The sequence below is a fragment of the Manis pentadactyla genome, chromosome 14, assembly GCF_030020395.1.
Source record: "Manis pentadactyla isolate mManPen7 chromosome 14, mManPen7.hap1, whole genome shotgun sequence".
NCBI classification, from domain to species: Eukaryota; Metazoa; Chordata; class Mammalia; order Pholidota; family Manidae; genus Manis; species Manis pentadactyla.
Window position 1 is genome coordinate 86,253,447 of NC_080032.1, and position 13,223 is coordinate 86,266,669.

At 36.7% G+C, this 13,223-nt stretch overlaps 1 long non-coding RNA gene across 1 annotated transcript; it reads right to left on the reverse strand.

Moving 5' to 3' along the window:
- Nucleotides 1–365: 365 nt before the first annotated feature.
- Nucleotides 366–8,055, reverse strand: LOC118914490 (uncharacterized). The gene is made up of 3 exons (XR_005025624.2): nucleotides 6,313–8,055; nucleotides 1,800–1,883; nucleotides 366–417 (listed from the first exon to the last, which is right to left on the reverse strand). It is a non-coding gene; the product is annotated as an uncharacterized LOC118914490 (long non-coding RNA).
- Between the last annotated feature and the right edge of the window lie 5,168 nt (nucleotides 8,056–13,223).

Consider the following 13,223-nt stretch of genomic DNA (forward strand, 5'->3'; position numbering starts at 1 on the left):
ATTGTGTTTACGCCTCACCCAGTTCAGATCACGCTGCGCTTTGATCGGCACGGCTTAGCACGGCCTCTCCATTCATAGATACGGCATTTGGCTTTGAAGCGAAACAAGGATATGAAAGTGCTACACGCCAGCAAAGCAATTCCACGGTAGCCACTTATAATCACATTTACTTTCAGAACTCTCTGTTGTTCCAGAGAGAGAAGAATTTTAAACAAAAGATAGCGATAAGCAGAAGTATAGGGTACAGTGTGGTGTGCAGACTTGCCAGTAGTTGGAAATACGTCTTATTTTTAAAACCCTTAGAACCTATTTTTCTTCACAAAAGTGAACTATTATATCACAACAAATACTGAATCTTTAAACTTACATTATTGAATTTGCATCCACCATAGACGTATTCTTCCTTTTCAAAAGAACCTGCAAAATAAGCATTAACATTAGAAAATAAAGGTCAATGTTATCTTTTACTATTGTTTTCAATTAAAGTTCTGACCAACTAAGTTCCGAGACCATAAGGTCTTGGCCTGAGCCGTGCACTTGGGATCCTCTAAATTACTCAGCAATTACTGGGCAAAAAATAGCAGAGGTATCACTGGCCCCAAATCTACATTTTTTTGTGATGCTCTTTGGAACATAAAAAATAATTAACATGGTAACGTAGACCTCATCATCTTACCTTGCTTCCCACTTTTTCCTTCATTTTCTATCCTTAGTTTTATATGGAAAAACAGGGAGAAAGGACCTTTGTTTCAGACATGTTTTCAACACTTAAGTTGAGTAAGAAGGGATAGACTGTAACAACGTTATAGGCATCTGCGTCTCAAATCCCTCTCTGCTGTCCATGTGCACAAACACAGAATCCTAGACGGACATATCCATCTCTCTCCCTGGCTCCCAATAGTCTTTTGACTTCAATCTCTGTGCTCTAATACTCAAAAACAATTTCTTTCAAATGCTAGGGATTTAATCAGTGCTTCCTGGAGCAATTCACCAAAAAAAAAAAAGAGGAAAAGAAAAAACTGTGAAAGGTTGAAAAAGGATGCTGGTTATCATGAAAATACTGCAGCTTCTGAACTTTCTCTTAATTTCTGCCACAGATACTGCTAGCCATACTGTCCATAGGTAAGATTAGAAGTTTATCTTTCTATTTACTTTCATATTCCCTTTTCACATTCTCTTTTTTTCTACCCTTTTCATCTTCCCTATGAAAGGAAAGCCTTTTCTAGTTTGCTGATCTCTGAGATTCAACTAAAGAAAAAAAATGGGGATAAATGAATAAATAAAGCAAGCCTTAGCCAGCCTCGACTTGATTTCTCAGTCCAGGCTATACCTCTTACCCTACTATACGTCATTCTTCAAATGATGCTAGACGTTCCTCACCAGAGCATATCAACACTTCTTCCTTCTAGTCTGACACCTCTGCTCCAGAACCAAATTCTTACAAATGTCCATGGAAAGTTTGATTCCTTAAGACTGGAATTTCCACTCCTTCCAAAGTGGAAATAAATGAATGAGAACAATTTTACTTAGCGTACTAATAAGATAGGTCATTTCTGCTCTCAGGTCATTACAGGGTATCTTGTTATCATCTTCCTGGAGATAATGGTCTCCAGAGGAATGGCCAGATTCAAGGAAAATTTCAGGTTCCCAGACAGGAATGTTGAGGGAAGCAGAATATGACATGAAGTGTCCATCATATTATACTTACTTTATTGTTCTAGGTCCCCAGTCTTCAATTTTAAGTAAAGTCATACTGAAATTCGTAACAATTCAACTATTGCACATGTTGGTCTACTTACCAACAGCATCACCAGAATCCCAGAAAAAGGAGCCAGATGCTTCTCTCTTCTCTCTGTTCATCTAGGCAGAAAGGATTCAGATGGCTGACGGAAAAAAGCAAAAATTGTATTTTTAGTTAGAAATACCTAACGCCAAACTCTCATAAAACTACTTACAAAAATGTCGAGTTCTTTCTTAAACATCTTTATCAAATGTCCACTTAGTTTATCTTTCCAGTGGTAGGAAACTTAAAAAACATCCTCAAGCAACCTATTTCTGCTCTGATTAGCTCAATTTGAAAATAAAATAAGTGATTGCAATAGTACAACCTCTCAAAGCCTTCCACTGGGAAAAGAGTAGATGTTTTTGTAATTCATGAAGTGCTAACATGATGATCACACCATACCGACTGAAGGTGCAGCCCTCTGTCTCTTTGTCTACCACAAATTACAGAGAGAGCAATACCGAAACTGCCAAAGTCATTGGACCTGGGCACCTGGGAGCTGATTTTAAAGTATGACCAGTAGGAGTTCAGGAATACGAAGCTTGAGTAATAATCTGGGCAACCTGTTCTGCTGGAAGCTTAACTTCTCAGGAGCCTTCTTCCTATCATCCTGAACTCCTGTGCCCTCTTCCTGTCATCCCACAATGGACACAGGGCTCAAGGGTTTGATCCTGACCACTTCTCAAGAGAAAACTGCATCATGAGGGACAAATTATACAATGTGAGTGATAAAACAACCTTACTTTGGGAGAGGATGCGTTACAGTGGAAATTCCTTAAGGGAAGCATTTTGGTTTCATATAAAATACACTTATTTCATTAAATTTTTCCTATAGAAAATGAAAAGTTAGGGAGATGAGTTCCTCTCTTCTTTCTTGGCAAGAGCAATATACTAACTTGAAATTCAAATGGATCTATGATTCAAGTTAGTCCTTGAAAACTACAGATCTAGTTCCAGTTTGAGGGGTCCTTAGGGACTTTACAAATTTTCAAAAATGGCAGCCAATATTGCTAATAATGATGTATATTTTTAGCTGATTTTACTTTCAATTAATGCTGATTAGGAGTTCTGATTTGCTATTATGAATCTTTGATGTAAAACAGAAAGATGAATTATTACTGCTTAATAATCTGCTTGTTTGCTAGACAAAAATCTCTGATTACAGGGAGAAAAATGATAAATTAAATATAACCTAAATGGATAAGCTTGAGGACCCTTACCTAGCCTTCATATAAAACCTAGGAGAGAATTCTTAAGTCAGAAAATATAGCTGTTTTAAAAATAATAATAGGAAGATGTTTAGGTCACGACAGCTTGGAAATGGATCAAATGCCCAAATATATCATTGACTAATCTCACTCCCAACTTCTTCCCTTCCTCTCTCTCTCACATATGCACACATGCACATGCTCTGACTCACGCATACACACGTACAAACACACAGATCAATAACTGCACTGCTAATGGAGCCCCTCTCCTGTCACTGGCCTCCTAGCCACAATCAGCTCTGCTGAGACACAGGCCGAACCGGAAGGTCCACTGGAACAGGAAGGTGGAATCCCAAGCTCGGTCTCCCGGTGGGATGTTCCTGGAACCGCTGCTGCTCTGGCTGCAAACTGCCTTGCCGGAACGCATCCTCCATGAGTGGGGAGAGGGATCACACCCAGAGCAGCAGGAACTTTAAGAAACCACTGCCACTAAGGTGGTGCCTGACGCTCCCCTGTACAGAACAAGCCAGGGTCAAGCCCTCCAGTTACGTACCTGGTAACGAGGAATTCATTTCAGGAGGCACAGGAAGCTGAAACCCAGACTACTGTTTAAATTCAACAAAACATCCATGGAATTCACTAACAGGAAATATGACTAAAATGTCTGATTCGGTGTTTAAAAAAAAAAGGAAAAGATTACAAACTCCAATATGTAAAACACATGAAGACTTCTTATTGCAGAAGCTCAACTGTATAACCACATTTACTTTTTAGAAAGTCAATCAAAAGAATACAAGTCAATGTGATATTGGGCTTCAAAGTGTTAAAATTTGGTATCTAATGCTTTTGTGTGAGTTTTTTTACTATACTCTTTTTGAAAGTTCAATTTTATTAAGAAATGAAATTTAATTAAAGAATTTATGGATATTTATGAAACACCTCTGCAAAATAACAGTTTGAGAAACATTGGTTTAATTCAGATAATAATCTGACCATGAGAATGGCGAATTTTTAATACTACTTCCCCCAGTCACAACTAACTGGTAATTGAAGAACAGATCACATCTCCTTTCTTCCAGTTTGGGATTAGTCCTATGTTTACAGTCAAAACTTATTCCCACAAACTTTCTTAAAGACTGGGTGAGATTAGGCAATCAGTGCTCATCAAGAGCTGGTAAAGGCAAGGGAGAAGTGGATTCAGTTAAAATAACTGCCTGACAGTGGAGATGTCGCATTGCTTCCCCACCACCAAGGCCATAGTTCATAGGGCCCACGAGACCAGGTGTACTGGTGGGAAGATGATTAGATCAGCAATATTCTATTTCTTGGGAGAATGAACTATGAAACCCGGAGAAAGCCTGCCACTTATCACAGACACACAAAGGCTGAAAAAAAATCTAAGTCTCTTGCTGGGGCCAAAGAATCCATTACAGGCTGAGATCCTTTGGGTGCAGGTTGTTAGTGAAACAAAGACGGTCCCCCGAATGCTCAGCCTTGGTAATGGCACAACCCTGGGCTGAAATTTTGCAAACTTTTGCAATTGAATCCTGAATTTCTCCATGAAATCTAGGGCTGTTGTACTTGTTGTTCTTAGATTTCCACGAGATTTCCTTTGTCGGTTCATGCACATCCCTCTGATAAATCCCACTCTTCACTAGCTTAAATGGGTTTCTGTTTCTTGCAAGGAAAAGTGGCTGATTCAATGGATTATGATCTTGATTACTTTCTGCTGTAAAGAAACTTCACTGCGGAGTTCATTTGTTTTTAAGAATTTAAATAGTTACATAGAATAAATGTCTTCTCTGCTCCTAAAAATAAAAATTCATCCTGTCTCTCATCTTAAATATTGGCCAGTCTATATATGGCCCACTTGCCCACTTCTATTATTTTGAGAAGAGCAAACAATTCTAAACAAAGGTTTTCACAAAGAAACAAGCCAAAATTATATAGTCAAAGGCACTAGGCGCCATGTAAAACCAGTGGAAAAGATACCATATAAATCTGAGTTCAAGGATTTATATTACTTTCTATAAAATATCTAAAATATGGACTGTATAAAAGTCAAACCAGGATGCTTCAAGGAATACACACACATGGATCTTGCTTTTTTTGAAAAATAAAAACAGTTGGCTTTTCAAAAAATTTTGTTGAATTAAAATATGTCAGTAAAAATACATCGAGCCCTCTGGATATTGAATCCTGTATTATTTAGCATTAAAACCCAATGTTAGTCAATCATACATGATTATACAGTAGCACAAGAGAATCTAATATATTTCCTGTCTGGAGTATGGGAGTTTACTGTTATGTTGTTCATAATATTTTCCAACAAAGCCTAATTTTGTTTTCTACATTTCAGAATATTGATTAGCCTCACAACATGTAGATGTGTTTTATTACTAATCACACAATTACTTTATAGCATTTTAGCTCAATGACAATTCTCATATTGTTAGGAAAAAATGTAAAACAGGAAGCATCAATTTATTTTAAAAGCTTTTTGAGTTCTTACTAAGGACAGGGCATGTATATCTGTGTGTATGTATCTCTATATATACACACACACATAGATTAGTACATCAGTAGTGAGGTTATGAACAATTCAGAAAATGGAATATAGTTACTTTGAAGAATCTCATAAAAGCCCAATTTCAGCTCCTTTGTAGCTGTGGTAAGTTCATCAAAGCTAGAGAAATTCGACAAAAGAAACAGGCAGCTATGCAAATACTTCTACGTCCAGGAATCACGATATTTGGTTCCAAGAGTTTGCACAGATTTGTTAGCAAATCACCCTCAGGACATCGCCCCCTGCCCACTTTCCTGCATATGTGCCCTCAGCCCCGGGTCCCTCAGGTTACATTTATGTTATCCCCTCTCCTTGTGACTTAAAGTGAAGGAAAAAATGGATTTAAATAAAGAATTTTGTTTTTTTATCGAAGGCTAATGGAGCAACTGATGTTCTCAGTATAAGCTTTCTTGTTATTAAATTGGCAGAGATGAGAAGGAGACTTTATCTCTCTGTTTTTATGAGGCATATATTTTGGGGTGTAATATACTATTTCTGCAAATTATCTTGAAACCAATTTCAGAATCTCTGAAGAGCAGACATATTATTTAATTTTCTCTTAGATTTACTTAGTGTGAGGTATATTTTATATGAAGTAAAACATGTCAGTACACCATTTTCAAATATAAGAATGAAAATGATGTAGGAAAAAATAGGCTAATATGGCAAACCTGGACTGGTTTGTCAGTCTCAAATGGCACTGATGTAAACTGCTATAAATAGCTATACTGCTGATAGAAAATTCTAGTACTCACCTCTTTAAGGACTGGAGTAATCATGACAGCCGGCCCCCAAAGGAGTGCCTTGTTAATTTGATGAGCCTGAGGATCCGATGTAAACTTAGATTTTTACAGTGAAAAACCACTAATCTCATCAAAGTAATGCCTTTGTATGAACCATTGAACTCAGCCACCTCAGGTTTATGGTGATCAGCAGCAAGACCAAAAAGATAAAAACAGGGAAAAGTTTAGAGTATAAGCAGTGGTTTAGGAATAAAAATCTAATTAGCAAGTGAAGCACTGGGATCGGTTCTCTTCCCTGAAGAAAAGATAACCGGGCACTAAAGCTAAGGTCAAAACTGTGCCAAGTAATCAGAAGCCTAAGATTTTGTCATTCTTTTTTGCATTCAAAGATGCACTGTTAATCCCACCTCCTTCGCAGGGCTGTCCCTATTTCATGTCACACTGACCTTGCCTTTCTTCGAATTGTTCCTGTGCTTTACCCAAGGCCACACAATCAGGATATAAATACACGATGTCCCATATCATACTCAATTTCTTTCAAATCTGTCCCTTGTGATCTTGCTGGTTCTCTGTGGGCAGGGACCATGTTTCATCCTTTGTCTAAATTCCACATCTTCAGACAAGACACAGCCTTTGCCTTCTGCTAACTGATTGAAAGTTTTTCTTTAACTAAATATTCAAATTTGTAAATTATTTCTAATCACAGTCGGGGTGTGGGGGGAACAGATTTGCCTATTTCTTTATCCCCAAAATAATGTATCGGCACTCTGAAAATACTTTTACCTCCGGGAATCCTGCCATTTGGTTCCAAGAGTTTGCACAGATTTGTTAGCAAATCATCGTCGGGACATCCGTCCTGCCCACTCTCCTGCATACGTGCCCTCAGCCTCTCCTTCAGTAGGAGAGCCCAGGCTTCTAGGATCTGTATGGCAGAAGATCCAAGACTAGAACGATTATTAAATGTTATATACTCATGCATCAAACTTCAGACTACTGTACTTCCACTGACATGAGAATGGAAGGAAAGGGTGTACAAATAAGGCAGCAATAAGTATTTAATCCTTAACGCAGAACGGGAAATTGCTGCGAACTCTTCTCCAAATGCCCCAGGGTCTTGTTCCTATAAAAGAAAAACATTTCAATAGACATACTACCTGAAGTGGGAATTTTTTAAGTGTTAATTTTTTTTCTTTATGGGGAGAGGGAGGTTAGAGACAACCTGACCATGTTTTAATATTACTTCTCTCTACTTGAAAGATTTTCACTGTAGTAAGTTACTGAAGAGCTGATTCTCAGTTAAACACATTCCATAAAGTTTACATACTGTGATTGGAATATGCATAAAGTTTGCATGCCCAGCTAACAGCGTAGTTGCAAATCATTTCTAGATGAAAGATAATTTCTATACTTTCTCCTCAAGAGGGAGGACAAGTTCATAGCCACTTGAGAAAGGAATGATTTCACCCTAGACCATCTACTGAAGGCCTCCTTCTTAGCCCATACTATAGTATCTGCCTGCTGCCAAAACAAAAACATGAGATTTGGTAGATGACTGAGCTGCTCAAGATGGGTAATAACCATAAGTACCATGCGTGTGTCCTCTGAAGCCTTGTTTTATAGAGGCAAAATCTGCTCACAGGTTATCTTGACTGATGCAATGTGTCTCCTTTAGATGCAGTAATCTCTTTTAGAAATTATAAACGATGCATTTTCAAGAACAATTTTAGAAAAACTATTTCTCCAACATGTATTTCTTCTCATTCTCTCACAGTTCTTGATAAAATTAAAAATATGTAAATTTTTTAAAGCCCAATCATATATTTCAATAGCTATGTTGAAAACAGTTTGACTTTTGATTCTTATTTTTGTGATTTATATATATCTGTATATATATATATATATATATATATATATATATATATTTCTAACGTGTGTCTAATTACAGGTCAATACTGAATATAGCTGTTGACCATTTTAAATTAACTCTCACTTGCCTCATTTCCAATTGCACTATGGTTTCGGAAGAAGGGATAAAATGCCCCTAATTACATCTAATGCAGGCAAAGTTCCTAAGTTGTCTCTTCATTAAACCTGCATCTGTCAGGTCTAATCTGGGGAAAATTTTCTTGACTTTAAAACAGATCCCTTATTTTGCTGTAAAACACATACTGAAATATTTCATGTTACACTATTCTTAATGCCAAACATGCTCCAGACCACAAAGATCTCATTTTCATGCTGTAGAATCTGAGAGTGTAAATATGCTCTTTGAGAAGAACCTATGGAATAAAATAGTGACCCGTGCCTGTCGTCCAGCCTTAACTAAAAGAAACCTGTGGGCTCCGTCATGGTGTAAGCAAGGCGTGTTTTATACAATCCAATCTAAAAATGTTTCTTTTTAAGTGCAGGTCTATCAATTTTCTGTCTCATTATGAGAAAGACACAGAACATTCACGGTGCATTTAGATAATTCAAGAGATTTAGTGACTAACTGCTCGGGGCAGGACAAAAGGCTCCATGATTATTGTGTCTAATCATGCTCTCTCCTTCTTGTCGTAAGTTACAGAATCTTTGCTTCCTGTCATCTACTGAAGGCCTCTGTCTGTCTTCAAATTGTTTTATTCCAGAGAACCTCTTGTTCTCTTAGAAATATACTCTTTAACCCCAAAGCTTCAATCAATGTCAAAGTTTGTAGGTTAAAAAGTCATGAAGAAATAAATCAGGGAGTCATAAGATATGTCGACTGCAATGAAAATGTCAGTTCTCCAAAACTGGAGGTGTGAACTACACTCTGGTGAAATGGTAAGATCTTTGGTGGAGAAAGACCAGGTCTAGCTCTCTTCCTCTGAGGCTGCTTATATTACACATTTTCCCCTCTGTCAGTTTCTGGTCCAGACAAACTCAAAGCTATACTTCCTTTCCAAAATTTATTTAGCAATTCTTCTTCGAATGTACCTAATCCATCACTTGAAAAACAAATGCAATTCTTACTAAATTTGAAAGTTTACAACAGTTTTCTTTGCAGCTTTCCAAAATAAGGCAAACATTGCTCTACAATTTTTTTCTTGTAAACTCACTGGGATACGGGGAATCTGCCACAATAAAACTTCCAAATTTGTTAACATAGCAGCAAACTCTTTAATAGCTGAACTTTTTTCTTTATCACTAGGGCTCAGATAAGAGGAAATACTTTGTTGTGTGTTTGAAATATTTTGTTGGCTTAATTTCACTTCCTCCCTTCAGAGGAGAGGGAGACACCTCTAAGTGCACTTTCTATCCCTGCTTCCAAATTTCTGTCCTTACTTTTTCCCCCATTGTCTGCAAACCTCATCACAGGTCATGGAAGAGTTGCGGGTGGGTAGAGGTGAGTGACAGAGGAAATAACTTCTCCAGTTTCAGCAAGACCAAGTGCTTTAGTGACATAAAACAAACAAATAATAATAAAAATTGAGAAATATTTGTTTCTCCTGAGATCTGGATAGGTTAAGGGCAAGTCTACAGTGGCTAAGTAAAGTACATTGTTCATAACGTCTTGAAAACAACTGGACTGCATTTTATCTTCACAGAAGCAGGTATTGCACCTCAGATAATATCAACACATATATAGGCCTTAATGTTAATTGTTTAATTTTAAAACTTATAGGTAGAATTTCAAAGAGATTAAATTCTAGTATTTCAGTGATTGCCATGTGCATGTCTCTCCCATGTAAATGGCTATCACGCAGCCAGGGATTAGTGTGTGTCCCACACCAACAAATGTTGAATGACTCAAAATAAATGCTTGCTTTTTGGCAGCATTCTGAGAAGCACTGGAGAAAACGTAAGAACCACTTTCTTCAGTATTATTCTAAAAAGATTCCCCCTCCTTTCTTTCGAAAAAAATACATGATCTTTAAGTGTACGAACAATTCCCAGATATCATGGAGCACAAATATTTTATCAGAAGTATAAATCTGTGTGAACATGAAATGGAGGGAATGAAGAGAATTTTACCAATTATCATACATAAATGACTGTACACATTTCGTGAAAGGGCTGTTAAAAATGAATGCTACACATCCAGCCCCAATTCTCTTACACTAAACGCTTTAATGAGTCATACCATAGTGTAAGCAGCACAGGGTCTCAACCACGACTACATATCAGAAACTTCTGGGAGCTAAAAACAAAACAAAACAAACAATGCTAAGGCACCATCCTTGATCAATCAAATCAGACTACCTAGGAATGGGACCCGGACTTCAGCATTCTTAAAATTTCCGTGTGATTCTAATATTCAACTGTAGCTTTTATAGTACTGTTGGAAAATGCCAGTAATTTTCTTTTGATTTACTTCCTTAGTAAAACCTTACATGTACATGAAAAAGAATACTTATGATTTTCAGTACCAATACTGTAAGTTTTTGATTTGGCTATTCTTTTGTTTGAATTTAATGTGCATTTTTAACCACTTTTAAACCAAACTTATAAGTCAAAAATTATAAGCATAATGCAATCAGATCTAGCTGAAAGTCCATCCAGGAGTTCCACATAATATAATGTTGAGTATGTTACTCCAGTGACTATAAATGGAGGTAATAATGCTTAACTTCACAGAGTTGTGATGATTAATTGAAAACAGTAATTGTATCTATATGAAAGCACCTCTCCCAACAGCCAGCCTAGAACAAGGAGACGGCATAGCTCGTTTCCTTCCCGGGCCTGGTGAACTGCCTACAGCAGTTGCAGCCCCAGATCTGCTTCGCCCTAGTTGGACAGCTTGAATCTCAGTTTTAGCCTTTATTTACCTAGAACCCCACGACTTGTCATTTTTGTCTCTTAAGGGCAAAATAATGAGGAAAAAGGAAAAGCTGAGTTGTTAGATTAAATTGAATGATGGCAGCTCTAATAACAAATTCAGTAAACACTTCACGCCTTGTCCAGGTAAATCTTGCTAATGCTTCCACTTAAAACTATTTTTATGCATTTCTGGGAAGTAATTTTCATTGAATTTCATTAAGTTTGGAATCTGGAAGTCATATTATTTTATACCTGAGACATGAAAAGTATTTAGAAATTAATTTTCAACACTGAAAAAATTTAGTTTAGTTTAAATGTAGACATTTACTTCTTTTCTTCCTTCTTCTCCCTCTCCTCCTCCTTCATCTTCTTGCCTAAATTCCTTTGTGAGTTAAACACAATTTGCAGTTTCTTGGGTGACCTAAGTGTAAGAGGTACATCCTAAAATCTACAGAAATCAATAGAAATTTTAAGTTCTTAATAAAATAGGATAAACCTCAAATAGTTGTAAGTCACCTAACTTTTCTCTGTTGTTTATCAATGACATATGATTCTACTGCTTTGTATTGTTATTTGAAGGTAACTTTTTTTTACTAGTATTAGAGGAACTCATTGGCAGATGTATTTAATTAGATATGTTTTTTAAATACGTATATTTGGAACATTGTCTATCAAGTCTACTACAGGTTTATTCATTTCCTTTTCAGTCAAATCAAGACCTAAGAATTTTTCAGTAGGTACTTCATCAGCTTGGAAATTTTCTACTGTGTTCCTCAAACAAATTTCATTAAGTTCCCTGAAATAATAGTTCTAGAAAAATGACTACATTCCAGAGCATAAGTTGAAATATATTTTTATCTAACCAAAATAATAAATTCTATCTTGATCCTCAATACCTTAAAACAGTATTCCTGAGAATTCACTTTATAAATCAAAGAAGGTGACTCTCTGAGAATCATATAAATTTTGCCCATATTTATGACAAATTATGAAAGTACTATAATAAACCTGAATTGAGATGAAAACCTGTTTTAGACAAACAAGAATACAGTAAATGGAAATACAGTGCTTTACAGCTGAACCCATCATCGTAATTCTACTAATGCAGGCCAGGAGAATCTCTCAACAGACACCCCAGGGAAAAGACAGAAATGTGTAGCCCAGCAAACCTCATCTGGAGGAGCTGCCCGACTCACGTGGTCACTGACAGGGTGCTTTAGGACCTGGGATTAACTCCAGGAAAGAAGGGATTTGTCTGCCAAACTTGCACTGTATTGCACTTGGGGTAACAGCAGACGCACGTCCTGACCTGTGCTCCTAATGGTGGGGATTTTACCATTCATATTCCACCAGGCTTACAAACGGCTCCACTCAGACCAAAGTAAGATAAAGGCAGTGTGAGTGTACATACTCACTAAAAACTGTAGAGTTCATTAACAAAGGCTTCATACATTACAAAACTGTCCCCAAATTGTTTTCTCTAGTATTTATCTGAAATCAATATTTTAGCTTTGGCTACCTTACCCCAGGTTTTTATGCCTCTCCTGAGGCCATTCTGCTTTGCTTTGTGCTGTTGCAGAAGGGTGTTAAAAATACTTGTAAAATCAATGAGAACATTTAATAAAAATTAAAAATTAGCAAGATAAGATTTTAAAAGAGGAAGATTATTTACTAGTCCTTGAAAACATTAAGAAAATATGATAAAAGGTAACATCTGCTTTAAACAAATTATTTTCCTATTTCTGAAGGGATATTTTTATAATAATTTGTGATTATTAAAACAACATATTTCAAGATTTATAAATTACTCACTAGAAAGTAGATTTTGCTTGTAGCCAAACACAGAATGTGTATCGTAATGATATCCCAGATAAGTCTTAGAATCAGGGCATAATTTTTTCTCATGATAAAGGGAGTCAAATGAATTTCCTGGTTTCCCAGGGCATATACAAGTTTCGGTCACACTGCACTGTAGTTTATTAAGTGTGCAATAGCATTATGTATAAGAACAAGTGTACATACCTTAATTTAAAAATACCTTATTGCTAAAAAATGCTAAGCATCATCTGAGTTTTCAGCAAGTTGTAACATTTTTGCTGGTGGACAATCTTGCCTCAATGTCAGTGGCCGCTGACTGATCAGGG